Source organism: Castor canadensis, chromosome 10 (assembly GCF_047511655.1).
Source record: "Castor canadensis chromosome 10, mCasCan1.hap1v2, whole genome shotgun sequence".
Classification (NCBI taxonomy): domain Eukaryota; kingdom Metazoa; phylum Chordata; class Mammalia; order Rodentia; family Castoridae; genus Castor; species Castor canadensis.
Genome location: NC_133395.1, coordinates 26,367,706 through 26,383,827, shown reverse-complemented (window position 1 = coordinate 26,383,827; position 16,122 = coordinate 26,367,706).

Below are 16,122 nucleotides of genomic sequence, written 5' to 3'. Positions count from 1 at the left end.
TAGTTCAGAACACCCATTTCCAAAAGTAACCAAAGCAAAATTGACTGGAGGTATGGCTCAAATGGTGGAGTGCCAGCTTTACAAGCACATAGCCTGAATTCAAACACCAAACCCACCAATAAATAAACAAATATTAAGGAGCAAAGTAGGTTTTCAAAACCACATACATCTAAGATTTATTAGATTTATGATTTATTTCGATGTTTGTTCTTAAAATTCAAGGTCTTCTGACTACATTCTTGTCCTATGAGAAAGAAACTTCACCTTAGAAATAGTAAAAGATTACAAAGAGAAAAATATGCTAAGCAGGGTGAAAAATTGAAACTAAAATACTGCCCCAAAATAAAATAACTATGAAATAGGAGACTATAATTATTTCTTAATAATCAGTAAATAGTTTAAGTAAATATACCTTTAGTTTGTAGATCACATGCAGTACTTTACAAGAGACAAAAAATGGTGATGGCTTTTTCTTAATTCGCAAAGAGTAAGTAAATAATTTGATTAAAATTTTTATGATGTATGTTTTGTATAGGGTGAAGAGACTATGTGGCAAAACATAACAAAATTGAAGTTATAGCCAGACAAAGCTTTCCTCTGGACAGAGATAAACCTTCATGTGTTATTTATCTTGCTGTCTAATTGTGTCTTACTTTGTCCCTCAAAGTTGTGAACTATAGTGATAAATTATTAACATATGGCATGGTGTTGAAGAAGGAATGTGATCATTTCATCCCATCTTTAGGATACGGACCTGAGCTTTAGGTTGAAATAGAGGAAGAATTGGGAAAGGGGTGAGAGGAATGCATACTTAAACAATCTTAGATCAAAGTTGTCTTCTGGTTAATCATTATCTCAGTTCTGGTCCTGCAAGGTGGTTGCGAGAAGCTCTTACCGCTTGAGGAGACATTCTGGTTCCCAGGAGATGATTGCTTCTGCTTAGAAGGTGTTCTCATCATGGTTTGAACTGTCTGAGAAGCCTTGCTATTTCTCCAGCATAACTTCAGTCCCTTGTCATAAAGGTCATTATCTATCAATCTGTCCTGTTATTCTTAGAATCCAAGGAACTATAAAAGAGAATGGCTCAGCAAAGGAGACAGATACAAAACGTAGGAAGAGATGCCAGGCTTTTATCCTGCTTTTAGTTAATTTTTGGATCCAAGTGCTTTTTAGCAAAAGCAGTCTCTAAGTACCTGCTAGATAATCTTTAAAGGAAATGTATCCTTGTAACTATTGCTATTAAAGATGGATTTTTTTTTACCCTTTAATCAAGATTGCTCTTCAACTTGTTTAGACAATGTCACAGTACCAAAACATTGGAGACTTGAAAATTGCTTGTGCATGAAGCTTGCCTTCTGGTTGCTTGTGGATTTTGACACCATGTGAGAAAGGCCATACAAGCCAGCTACAGAGTGACACATGAGAGACATTTCATCTATCCTTGCCATCCCAGACCAAGATACATAAAGCAGTTAGCCCCAGCTATTACTCTCTAGCTAACAGCAGATGCATAAGTGATGAGGCCCAGAAGGGAGCAACTGCCCATCTGAAATCAACCCAAATCACTGATCTACAAAATCATGAGTGAAATAAATGAATGTTTTATTAACCTTCAGTTTTGGGTTTGATAATTACACAAGAGTACATACCTAATAGAGAAAATTAGAGAGCTCCCTCAACATGTAGGTATGGACCATGACATAGAATGAGAATCAGCAATGAGAGGAAAGAAAGAAAACGAAGATTTTTAATGTGGATGATTGACAGTAGATGGAAGCAGACAGTTCAAATAGATCCTGCATGATAAATTCGATTATCCACATAAATGAGAGTCTGGGTCTTCTGAAAAACAGGTGGCAAGATAGTGAGCTAAGTGAGAGTGATAAAATGTTTGATACATATTTTGTGGAAAAATAAAAGAAAGATGGCAAAGGAGTTTTGAAAAGCTTACTGTCCTACTAAATTTTAGAATCTAAAAGAGTTGAGAGATTTGTTATAAATTAACACAAGTCATTCTGTAGATGTTACTGCACTTTTAAAGTACCAGAGAACCTGAAAGGATGATCCATAGTACATAGATAGCAGAATCTACAGATTTTACTTCAGCAAATATCATAATCTCAAGCAATTTAATTCAATCAAAATCGAAGTCCAAAATTGGCTCAAAGAAACCTTTAAAATGATTTCATAAACCAAAAGCTAAGGTCCTATAAATTTTTCCAAGTATAGTCATCAAATCATTCACTAGCAAATAGTAATTTTGAGGGAACTTTATTGTTTTAGACTCATTTTGAGGTATTTATAGCATAGAAGCTGTGATGTATATAATAGACCACATGAGACAGGATAAGATACTTTTAAGCATATCTAATCATTCCTTTATAACACTCTAGCAGACATGCTAAGTAATGATTACTGACATTCAAGCATGATTTTCTAACTTATAAAAAGATAATAGAACTCAGAGAAGCAGAGAGTAGAACAATGATTACTAGAGACTAGGCATTAGTATAGGGACATTTCAAAGGTGCAAAGTTATAATCAGACTGTAAAAATAAATAAATATTTAAGATGGTTACATATTAATTAGCTTCACTCAATACTTCCACACTGCATATATATATCACAACATGGCTATGTACCTCATAATTATGTATGATCATACTTTGTCAAAAATTAAATAATTTCAAAATTCTCCAATCCACAATACAAACCTAACTCAATTTCCTAGAAATAAGAGAAAGTGATTTTACAAAGCTCTGGCTATTCTGCCTTAATAGGACCAGGTAGTCACTTGTCTACTACAACACATGATCCAAACCAACTTTCCTATGAATTTGGATCGCCCTTTATTTTCAATGCAAGGTAGGTAAAGTATACAAACAAACATTACAATGCACTGTATTTTCTTTCCTGCTGACATTCTTTGCATCCTTCTTTCTCTTCCTAACTTTTTCAAATTTTTTTAATGGTTTTATGTGAATGCAAAGGATCTTTTGCTAACAGTTTATGTACAAGCAGGTAATTTTGTTACTGTACCTTATTTGTTCATTTAGTCATTCTTTATTATGCCATTTCCTATGTAAATTATATTTATTTATATTTTTCAGGATTTTACACAGGAGTTTACACAGTTTTTATACTGTACAGTTTTGCTGCTATTACTGTAGCACTGATCATTACATTTATTAATTTTAATTAGTTTTTTGGTACTTATTAATTATCTTGCAAGCTAAGAGAAGCGCTTGATGAGATCTGGACTTTATCCTACTCATAGTCTACTCTCATATCTAGAGCAGTGAGTCTCACATACTAAATGCTGAAAAACAAGTAATGAAGGAATAAATGCCACTCTGTGCCTCACAGACTTACAAAAAAAAAAAACAGTAAATGAAGAAATGTGGTAACTTCTACAATGAAAGTATTTCTAAACAACAGAAGAAGAGATGATGGGGCTACCCATTTTCGGAAGGAAGAAAAGCAATGTATGTTTTAGGAATTAACTTCGGAGTTAAGTTTTGAACAAACAGGACAAGTTATATAATATACACATATTTGTCATGCCTTAGATAATTTTAGATATAATTTAAAGAAAGTTCCTTTTTGAGGAATAACACCATTCTTGTAAGAAACATAAAGAATCTAAATAGGTGCATTTTAAAGAAAGCCCACATTTTATTGTATTTGCTTTAGTTTTCTTGTCATAGTGGAACATCTGTGGTACTTGGTAAATTAGTAATGTATACTTGTCATCTACTGAATGTTTACACTGTTTCAGATATTTGCTAAGCGATTCCCATATGTTATGGAATTCAATCTTTACAATCTTCCGTTTTATAATAGCAATCTTTCTGCTTTTGCTGTTTTTCAAGCAAGGTAATTTTTTTTCAAGAGAACTTTATTTTATCTATTATTTCTTCTGCTAAGAAAGCTTTCTTCCACATATTGTCTTGGTTGAATCTCTCCCTTGATTCAAATAATGGCACAAATATAACTTTCTCAGAGAGCTTTTCTTGAGTACCCTATTTATGACAACATATCCATTGCTATTTTCAATATGACATCTCTTACATGAAATTTATTGAGTGATGCAATGATAATATGATATTTAAAAAAACAAAGTGTGAAGATTTCTCTGTCCTGCACAACAGTTTCATCAGCAGCTAAACCCAAAAACCACTAAATGGGTGATGTGATGCTCATTAAATATTGGTTGAATGGTTGAATGCAATGAATTAGGGAAAGAGCCGAAATAAATCAAAGTTTATTTTGGAATCAGTTCAGGGGAAACAGTCTGATGTACCACATAGCTGATGGCATCACATAGCAGGAGGACATACAAAGGACTATATGGTAAAAGAAACAAGATAGACCAGGCATGGGTCAGGCTCACTCTTAACAACAATCTATCAGTACAGACCTTGTGAATATCACTGATCTCTTCTGAGGGTGGGACCTCCATGAACTAATTATCCTTTATGAACCCCACAACCTCAATACTATTCCATTGAGGAAAGAGCTGCGAGGAAGATGAATCTTTGATGTACATTCCCCAACCATGGTAACAAATGATCATTTTGTAAACATTATGTAGCACATAGTACAGAAGACATCAATGACTCTTTAAGTTAGTTGTCTCATTTCTCTGCTATCCTTTAGAACATTTTTTTCTTCACAACTTATCCAAATTTGACAAAGAATACTATCAATTTTACTTAAATGCCAAGGTACAGCTCCATAAAAATCTCTTAGCCACGTAAAATGCTTCTCAGACATTATATGCAAGTCATCCTATCACTGGGTATTTGATGCAGATAACTAGGCTTTCTCCCTTAAAATATTCTAGTTTAAGTGACCATGACACTACAGTTTTCTGATTGTTTTCTTTTTTCTAAATTATCACTCTATATCAATATCCATCATTAACTCAACTGCAGGATTCAGTCTGCTTTTTTTCCACATATATTTTTCTCCATTACTGCTCTTTTTCCACACATATCTTAGTCCTAGGACTCTTATTCATTTTTAATGCTCCACATTCTATGCAAATACTGATTTCTCCCACATTAATATTTTGCTATTAACCACTTTGTACCCATATGTCTGGTTGCCTTTCTGATATATCAAATGTCTTACACACACATAAAACTAAACATGTCTTAAAAGAAACCAATCATAAGATCAAACTATTCTGTCTTTACTTACTATGTGATAATAAATGGCACCACTAAGCACACATATTTTCAAGCTAAAAATTAATATTTACTAATTCCATTTGTGTAAACAAACTTCAAAATTTTCCCAAAAAATTCCATTTCTTTGTTCCAAAATATATTCCAATATTTCTCCATTCCTTCTTTTTCAATGACACTGCATCCAGTGCAAACTAGGCTCTCCCCACTATGTTTACAGTCAGCCCTCCATATCATACTGATGGGAGCCACATCCATAAATTCAATCAACTGCTAATGGAAAATATTTGAAAATAAAATCATTGCATCTGTACACAGCAGGTATGCCTCATTTCTTTGTCATAATTACTGAAATGACAATCCAGACTCCAGTGAAATTTAGATTAAAAAAAAGTTGCCAGAGTATCACCTTAAAAACAAATATCATACATACAATAGCCAATATACACTAAAGGTACAATAAAAATAAACCAAACAAATTCCTGTCTGTAAAAAAAAGTGTAAGTACATAAAATTTAAAAAAGTGTAAGTACATAAAATTAAAGGAAGGAGATGTTTTGCATTAAATATTTAATTTTTAAACTAAAACAAAAGCCAGGATCAGTGGCACACATCTGTGGTCCCATCCACTTGGGGGACTGAGGCAGAAGAATCCTATTGAGTCCAGAAGTTACAGGCCAACCTGGGCAGCATAGCTAAAACCTGTCTAAAAGAAAATCAAAAGTTAGAATAAAGTTTACTATAAATTTACTTGTCTTAGTCTACTTAGACTACCACAATAAAATGTCATAAATTAGGTAGCCTATAGGAAACAGACATCTGTTATTCACAGCTTTGGAGACTAGAGATCAATGCCAAATTGCTGTGTGCAAAAGGCCTTTATTCTTGTATCTCCTTACTGTGTCCTCCCACAGTGAAAGAAGGAAAGAAATTATGTTGGGTTTTTGTTGTCGTTTTGTTTTAATAAGGGCACTAATCCCAAGTACAAGCGTAAAGCCCCTTCACCTAAATGTCTCACTTCCGAATGCCATCACCTTTTGGATTAGGACTTGAACATCAGAATCTCATGGTGACATGAACTGACAGCCATGAGAGAATTGAACAGATTGATCTTAGATTACTGCTATACCATTGGATATGATTAGATAGAAAATATGGAAGTATGAACAGAGGTTTGTCAAAACAGCCTAAACTAACAAAGTATTTATTCTAATGCTAACAAACAATTGAAATACAATGTATTTAATCAACAAAAAATCAGATAAAAAATAGTGGATTAATTTTGGAATTTTTAAAATTGGTATTTTTTTAAATAATTAGCCTAGGTAACTATGTCCTCATATTTCTGAAACTATAAGTTTTGAAATTGCTAAGAAGGTAGTCAGAATAATTATAAATGCAAAGACATAAGAATGAATTCCTTTAGGAAAAGAGACAAGTGTATAAATTATCATGCAAGACTATAAACTTTAAAATGATCTGTTCATGTGAGCTTTTTCCCTCCCAAGAAATTAACTGTTCTGGCAATATCTTTATAGCCCCACAATCTGGCATTTTCTTAGCTATTTAGAATTAAATCAGAGTATAAAATATTGGCATGCCTAAGAGTATTTGGAAATAGAATGACAGCCTGAAAATCTGGCCAGTCATAGGTTACTGGAAACCATATCAGAGCTAGGAAATATGCCTCCCCCTGTATATTTAGAAATTAAATCATGGCATAATAACTTGGCATATCCAAAACGATCTTGGAAAGTTACCATAGTGGAGAGATTTGGAACTTTAAGTACCTGGACTGGCATCACTGTCCAAAGTTTGATACTGTACCAGAATCACCAGTTTTAACATATGCTGTACGGTAACTTTTATAAATGTCCTTGCCATATTAAGTTTCCAAAATTCTTCATAATTTCATATTTTGTATGAGCTATGAAGGTCATAATTACTTGATTCATTCATCCATCCAGAATATTTTTGAACATGATAAGAGCAATGTATTCTTGGGAAAGCATGCTGAAGTAAACCTAATATGTAGCATGAAATGAGACAGAGCAGCAAGTGACAGAAATCCAATTCAATGTTAGAGTAGCTTAAGCACAAATGAGACAAAAGAAGTGTATTTCAGTTCATAATCACTTGGCAGAACAATGTGGGGCCTGGAGAATGTGGTGGAGGAACTTCTTACTTCATGGTGTTAGGAATCTGAGACAGAGAATAGAGATGGGTCCAGAACAAGATATAGTCCCCAAGTGACACACTTCTTCTACTTTGTCCCCACATCCTAAAGTTTCCAGAACCTTTCAAAAGAGCACCACCATGAGCATTCTTGGGGACAATTCACACCTAAAACATAAATAAAAGTGTTTTCCAACTTCCTTCTGTCTCCTCATTTCTGGTGACCACTATTCTACATTCTACTTCAATGGATAAGTTTTTTTTTTTCAGTGTCCACATATGAATGAAAACACATGGAATTTGTCTTTTTATGCCTGGTTAATATCACTTAACATGATGTCCTCCAGTTTCATCCATGTTGTGCGAATGACACTACTTCATTCTTTATATGGCTAAATATTACTTAATTTTGTGTCAATACCGCATTTTCTTTATTAATTCATCATTAATGGACACATCAATTTAGTCCATATCTTAGCAATTATGAATACTGCTACAATAAATATGAAAGTGCAGGTATTTCCAACATATAACACTTCCATTTTTAGTTCCAGGAGCTTCCATACTGTTTTCCATGATAGCCTATACCAATTAATTTTGATGTGACATTTTTAATGATTATTTTCTATTTTCATCATGCATATTTATTTATTTATTATTCATATGTGCATACAAGGCTTGGGACATTTCTCCCCCCGTATTTTATATTTATTAATTTGAATTTTTCTGCATGAGTTATCTCATATCCCTATCAGTTTACCTTTTACTTGTTAATAAGAGTATGCACTCATGGTTATCCATCTGTTTCTTTGGAGTTTAATCTCACACTATGCTCTTAATTTTGCTTTTCATTTGTTTTTACTAGAACTGGAATCAATCTGTTCTCTAAAATGCTGATTGTTGGTGAAAAGTAGAAACCAAGGCATGGGTGTTTATTGTGCATCACTGCTGCTACCATTTCACTGTAGTTCTCATGCAACTATTTATATCCATACAAACATGTACAAATTCACATATCTGGATTATTACATCTTTCTGTGTGTTTGTGTATGTGTGTACAAAAGATAAAATTCAGCAAGTGTTGCCATGTAATACGATGAAAATGTGATAGGATACATATCTATTTTTATTATCTACCTGTGTGTCTCTATAAATATTTATGAATATCTATGCATTTATTTGTATACTTATTTGATCTATACCTTTGTATATGTATACACATTTGTATACTATACTCATGGCTCTACTTTTTTGTCTACAATTACATGTATGAATATATATTTATATACATATATAATATTTGTGTTTTTCTGTATAGATAGTGTACATATGCATGTGTTGTCTACTGTTATATATATTTGCATCATATTCTTCCACATGTCACCTTCTAACTACTATATTTGTATAGAAAAATAAGATATCATAGCTAGCTGATTATTGGAAAAATATGAATACCCTACATTTAAATGATCTTCAGGTACTACATTTCCATTAAGTTCCAGTGTTTACTGAGATTTTATCTTAATATAATTAAAATCATTATTTAAAATCCTTAATCATGCAGTAAATTAAATTCTCATTTGCAGCAAAATATATGTTGGGTCTAAATGTAGCAAAAATATTCTGAATATATATAACTTTATAAACCTATAAAGGCACCATGACCCTTGATTTTTAGCGATTGCTACAAATTCTGATTTTGTTGCAATTGACATACCAACTGTGATGAATGAAGACCTTAAGCATGTATTTTAAACTATAAAAGAAACATTCTTATAATGCCTCACTTGAATTATTTTATAAACATCTGCTATCATACAAAGAAAATAAAAATTAGAAAATCATCTTCAACTATTAAATCTGGTAGATAATTGTATGATTTTACATTTGACTAAGCTTAATGTAAATGTAACTGAGAATCCAGCACTGTCTTTGTATAAAAAATTTACCTGTTTTCTACATATATTTTGTAATTTTCACTGTCAATCGCACAACTAGCATAAAAACTAGTTAAATATACACATGTGAAACTGAGTTTAACTCTATGGTATTACCACCTTAGTATTCAATACTGACACCAATATTCTTAATTTTTAAATATTCATTTATTCACATGTGCATACATTGTTGGTGTCATTTTTCCACCCTGCTCCCCTTCCACACCATCTCCCCATCAGTTCCAGGCAGTTCCTGTTCTGCCTTTATCACTAATTTTGTTGAAGGAAAGACACAAGCCTAACAAGGGAAACAAAGCATCTTTGCTTGCTGAGTTGAGGATAGCTATACAGAAATATTCCTAGCAATGCTTTTGTGTACACATGTGTTATGACCCATGTTGATTCATCTCTAACTGATCTTTACATGGTTACTGGTTCCCTTCTCATAATAACCTCTGTCACTTTAAGGTTTCCATGTTAGCTCCTCTGGAGTGGGGACATAAAACGCTTTCATGTTTTGGGTTTTCTACTTATTCCTATATCTCCCATATGTGCTCTCCACTCGTCATGTGATAAAAGTTCAACAACATTGTTGTATTTGCCCTAGATCTAAAGTCTGCAAATGAGGGAGAACATACAATTTTTGGTCTTCTGAGCCTGGCTGTCCTCACTGACAATGATGTTCTCCAGTTCCATCCATTTCCCTGCAAATGACAAGATTTCATTCTTCTTCATGTCTGAGTAAAATTCCATTGTGTACAAGTACCATGTTTTCTTGATCCATTCATCAATAGTGGGGCATCTTCGTTGTTTCCATAACTTAGCTATTGTGAATAGTGCTGTAATAAACATGGGTGTTCAGGTGCCTCTGGAGTAGCCTGTGTCACATTCCTTTTATATCCCCAGGAGTGGGATTGCTGGATTATATGGCAGTTCTATGTTTAGGTTTTTAAGAAGCCTCCAAGTTATTTTCCAGAGTGGTGCACCAGCTTGCATTCCCCCCAGCAGTGTACCAGGGTTCCTTTTTCCCCACATCCTCACCAACACATGTTGTTGGTGATGTTTTTGATGATGGCTATTCTAACAGGGGTGAGGTGGAATCTTAGTGTGCTTTTGATTTGCATTTCTTTATGGCTAGAGATGATGAGCATTTTTTCATGTGCTTTTTTGCCATTTGAATTTCTTCTTTTGAGAAAGTTCTGTTTAGTTCAGTTTCCCATTTCTTTATTGGTTCATTGATTTCAGGAGAGTTTAGTTTCTTAAATTCCCTGTATATTCTGGTTATCAGTCCCTTGTCTGAAGTATAGCTGGCAAATATTTTCTCACACTCTGTGGGTGGTCTCTTCAGTTTGGAGACCATTTCTTTTGTTGTGCAGAAGACTTTTAATTTTATATTGTCCTATTTGTCCATCCTTTCTCTTAGTTGCTGGGCTGCAGGGGTTCTATTGAGGAAATCCTCGCCTATACCTATTAGTTCCAGAAGGTTTCCTGCTCCTTCCTGTGGTAAATTCAGAGTTTAAGGTCTGATATTTAGGTTCTTGATCCATTTTGAGTTGACAGTAATACAGGGTGATAGACATGGATCTAGTTACAGTTTCTTGCAGACAGGTAACCACTTTTCCCAGCAACATTTGTTGAAGAGGCTGTCTTTTCTCCATCGTATGTTTTTGACACTTTTGTCAAAAATGAGGTGGGTATAGTTGTGTGGATTCATATCCGGGTCCTCTATTCTGTTCCACTGATATTCATGTCTGTTTTTATGCCAGTACCATGCTGTTTTTATTGCTATTGCTTTCTAATATAGTTTGAAGACAAGTACTTTGATGCCTCCAGCATTGCTCTTTTTGCTGAGTATTGCTTTTGCTATTTGTGGTCTCTTGTGTTTCCAAATGAACTTTAGGGTAGATTTTTCAATCTCTGTGGTAAATGTCATTAAGATTTTGATGGGAATTGCATTAAACATGTAGATTGCTTTCAGCAGTATAGCCATTTTTACAATGTTGATTCTACCAATCCATAAGTATGGGAGATCTTTCCATCTTCTGTAGTCTTCCTCTATCTCTTTCCTCTGGGGATTATAATTCTCCTTGTAGAGGTCATCCACATCCTTTGTTAAATTTACTCCTAGGTATTTGATTTGTTTGAAGCTATTGTGACTGGAATTGTTTCCATATATTCCTTCTCAGTTTTTTTGTTGTTGGTGTATAGAAAAGCTAATGATTTTTGTAAGTTGATTTTGTATCCTGCAACTTTACTGTAGCTGCTCATGGTATCTAAGAGTTTTTAGGTAGAGTTTTTTGGGGTCTTCAAGGTATAGGATTATATCATCTGCAAATATGGATATTTTGACTGTTTCTTTACCTATTTGTTTTCCTTTTATTTTTTCTTCTTGCCTAATTGCCCTGGCTAGAAATTCCAGTACTATGTTGAATAGGAGTGGGGAGAGTGGACATCCTTGTCTCATTCCTGATTTTCTGAGGAATGGTTTCAGTTTTTCACTGTTAAGTGTGATGTTCGCTGTAGGTTTGACATATATAGCCTTTACAATGTTGATGTACATTCCTTCTATTCCTAATTTTCTTAGAGCTTTTATTATGAAGTGGTGTTTTATCTTGTTGAATGCTTTTTCTGCATCTATTGAGATGATCAAGTGGTTTTTGCCTTTGCTTCTATTGATGTGCTGTATTGCATTTATAGATTTGCATATGTTGAACCAACCCTGTACCCCTGGAATGAAGCCAATTTGGTCATGGTATATGATCTTTCTGATGTGTTGTTGGATTCAGTTTGGCATTAATATATTAAGGATTTTTTAATCAATATTCATTAAGGAAATTGGCCTATAGTTCTCCTTTTCAGAGGTGTCTTTGTGTGGTTTTGGGATGAGATTTATATTGGATTCATAAAATGAGTTAAGCAGTGCTCCTTCCCTTTCTATTTCATGGAAGAGTTTAAGGAGAGTTGATATTAGTTCTTCTTTAAATATCTGATAGAATTCAGCAGTGAATCCATCAGGTCCTGGACTTTTCTTTTTTGGGAGATTGTTGATTGCTGCTTCAATTTCTTTTTGTGTTATAGATCTATTCAGGTGATTAATATCTTCTTGGTTCACTTTTGGGTGGTTTTAAGTTTCTGGAAATTTGTCCATTTCTTCAAGATTTTCAAATTTCTTAGAGTATAGACTCTCAAAGTAGTCTCTGATGATTTCCTGGAATTCCGTGGTGTTTGTTGTTATCTCCCCTCTTGCATTTCTGATTTTACTAATTTGGCTTTTTTCTCTTCTCATTTTAGTCAGGATTGCCAGGGGTCTGTCAATCTTATTTATTTTTTTCAAAGAACCAGCTTTTTGCTTCATTGATATTTTCTATGATTTTTTGGTTCTATTTCATTGTTTTCAGCCCTTATTTTAATTTTTTCTATCCTTCTGTTTGTTTTGAGATTTGATCTTGTTTTTCTAGGAGTTTGAGATATAGTATTAGGTCATTGATTTGAGATCTTTCTGACCTTTTAATATATGCACTCATGGTTATAAACTTTCCTCTTAGGACTGCCTTTGCTGTGTCCCATAGGTTCAGATAGGTGATGTTTTTCATTTTCATTAACTTCCAGGAAACTTTTGATTTCCTCTTTTATTTCATCAATGACTCATTCATCATTGAGCAATGTGTTTTTCTGCTTCCAATTGTTTGCATGTTTTTTACTGTTGTTTTTGTTGTTGATTTCTAGTTTTAATTCATTGTGATCAGATAGAATGCATGGGATTATTTCTATTTTCTTATATTTGGCTGAGGCTTGCTTTGTGCTCTAAGATATGATCAATTTTGGAGAAGTTTCCATGGGCTGCTGAGAAGATTTATATTATGCAGAAGTTGGATGAAATATTCTGTAGACATTAGCTAGGTCCATTTGATCTATGGTGTGATTTAATTCTTGGGTTTCTGTATTGATTTTTTGTTTGGATGACCTATCTATCGGTGATAGGGGATTATTAATATATGTTTTTAGGTCCTTCAGGGTATGTTTGATGAATGTGGATGCATTGATGTTAGGTGCATATAGGTTGATAATTGTTATTTCCTTTTGGTATATTTCCCCTTTTATTAGTACAGTTTCTTTTTGATCTCGTTTGATCAATGCAGGTTTGAAGTCTACTTTGTCTGAGATAAGTATTGCTACCTCTGCCTGTTTTTGGTGTGGTGTATTTTCTTCCAGCCTTTCACTCTCAGCCAGTGCTTATTTCTGTAGGCGAGGTGTGTCTCCTGTAGACAACAGATTTTTGGATCTTCCTTTTTAATCCAGTTTGCTAACTGTTGTCTTTTGATGGGGGAATTTAGTCCATTAACATTCAGTGTTAGTATGGATAAGTACGTGGTGATCCTTGTCATGTAGTTGTCTTTGCTGATTAAGATTTTGATTATGTGTATCTGAATCAATGTTATTCTTTACTTTTTTGACTTTTCTTCTCCTGTGGTTTGGTATTGCCTGCTCTTTCGTGGTTTTGTTTATTTTCATTTTCTGTGTGCAGAATTCCTTGGAGAGTCTTTTGTAGTGGTGGCTTGGTGGTCATATTTTGTTTTAGTTTTTGTTTATCATGGAAGACTTTTGTTGTTCCATCTATTTTGAATGATAGTTTTGCTGGGTAAAGTATCCTAGTATTGAAGTTATTTTTATTCAGTGCTTGGAAGACCTCACTCCATGCTCTTCCTGCTTTTAATGTTTCTGTTGAGAAGTCTGCCATGATTTTGATGGGTTTACATTGGTATGTTATTTGATTTTTCTTTCTTACAGCCTTCAATATTCTTTCTCTAGTCTCTGTACTTGTTGTTTTAATGGTAATATGTCGTGGGGTAGTACTATTTTAGTCAGGTCTGTTCGGTGTTCTGGAGGCTTCCTGTATCTGAATGGGCATAGTTTTCTCTACATTTGGGAAATTTTCTGTTATTATTTTGTTGAATATATTATGCACTCCTTTTGCTTGCACCTCTTCTTATTCAATGCCCATGATTCTCAGGTTTGATCTTTTGATGGCATCAGTGAGTTCTTATATTTTCTTTTCACAGGTGTTGAGTTGTTTTACTAATATTCTTCAGTTTTTCCTTTAATTACCATTTCATCTTCAAGTTCTGAGAGTCTGTCTTCTGTTTGTTCTATTCTGCTGGAATGGCTTTCCATTTTTTTTGTATTTCTTTTCATTCTTTTTTGTGAGGTTTTCCATATTGTGGGTTACTTCACCTTTAATATTGTCAACTTTTGCCCTTAATTCATTTATCTCTCTGTTTATGGTGATGTCAGTTTCAGTTTAGTGTTTATTTAGGACTTCTATGATTTCATTTATTTGTTTCTGTGTTTTCTCATATTCTTTGTTTTTGTTCTCTTGGAATTTCTTCAGTGCCTGCCTCCTGTACATTTTTGTTGACCATGTCTAATAACATCTCTATGACATTATCATTAATTATTTGTAGGATTTCTTCTTTCAGAGTGTTCTTGTGGGCTTCCTTGGGTTCCTTGGTATAGTTTATCCTTGTTTTATTGAAGTTTGGGTCTGGGTATCCGTTTTCTTCATTTCACTCTAAATCTTGTAGTACTTTATTTTTGGGTGGAGAATGGTTTCCATCTTTTTTTCTTCTTCCCATATTTCCACTAGGAACCTATTCTGTCCCTGGACTATGTGTAATTTAGTATTAGCTGCATTACAATATTAATACTAACAAAAGCAAGAGAGAAAGATAAAAAAGAGAAAGAGAAGAAAAGATAAAAGGATGAGAGGAGAGAGGAAAAAAGAAAAAAAAATGGGAGAGATGATGGGTGATCAAACAAAACCATGCAGTCAAATCCTTAAAGAAGGGAGAAAACAAAACAAACAAAAAAAAATGGGAACAATGGTGGCTGATCAAGTAGCATACAAGACAGCCAAACCCTTAAAGAAGGGAGGAAAAAAGAATTTAAAAAAATCACCAGTTCTGGAACAGTAGAATTGCAGGCAGTCTTAGTTGTTCTGCTACTCCTTTAGCATCCTGTCCTGTCTGTGTGTGTGTCTCTTAGTCACTTTTTGAACCCTCTAGTGGTGGCCGGAAGGGAGCCTGGTGGAGCAGTTATGTGGAAAACCTGTAGAGGTGGGGCCTGGCTCTGCCCAAAGAGCATGTATCCTGGTGGGCTGGGAGATGCAGCTGTCAAACACCAAACTGGTTCCCAGCCCTGAGAGGCAGGGCTGGCTCTGGTTGTTCTACATGGAGCTGGTGCCTGTCAAGGCTTGAGGGGTGGTGAGCCCGAGGGGCGGGGATCCTGGTGGAGTGTAGTTTCCAGCTCGAGGCTGGGGTCCAGAGCAGCTGAGGGGTGGGGATCCTGGTGGTACTTGGATCTGGCACAGCACAGGAGGTGTTCATCCAGGTGGGGTGTGAATTCGGTAGTCCTACACAGAGCTGGGGTCCAGCAGGGCCTGAGGGCAGTGGGTTTCATGGGGCAGGGATCCCAGCAGAGTGTGGATCCTGTTCGGTGCTGGGTTCTGGCATGACCAAGGGGTAGGAATCCCAGTGGTGTGTGGATCTGGCATGGCCCAAAAAGTGGGGGTCCCGACAGGGCATGGATCCAACATGGTACTAGGGCCCAGCATGGCCTGAGGGGCAGGTATCCTGGTGTTGTGTGGATCCGGTGTGGATCCGTGGCCTGGTACAGCCTGAGGTGTGGAAAGCCTGGTGGCGCAGAGCTGAGGCTCTGCAGGTCTATGGGGCGGGGACTTGGCAGGCTGGCTCTTCTTTTACTAGATCATGGTGTGGAGAAGCCTTCCATGATCTAAGGGTTTAGAGGTCCATATTTTTGGC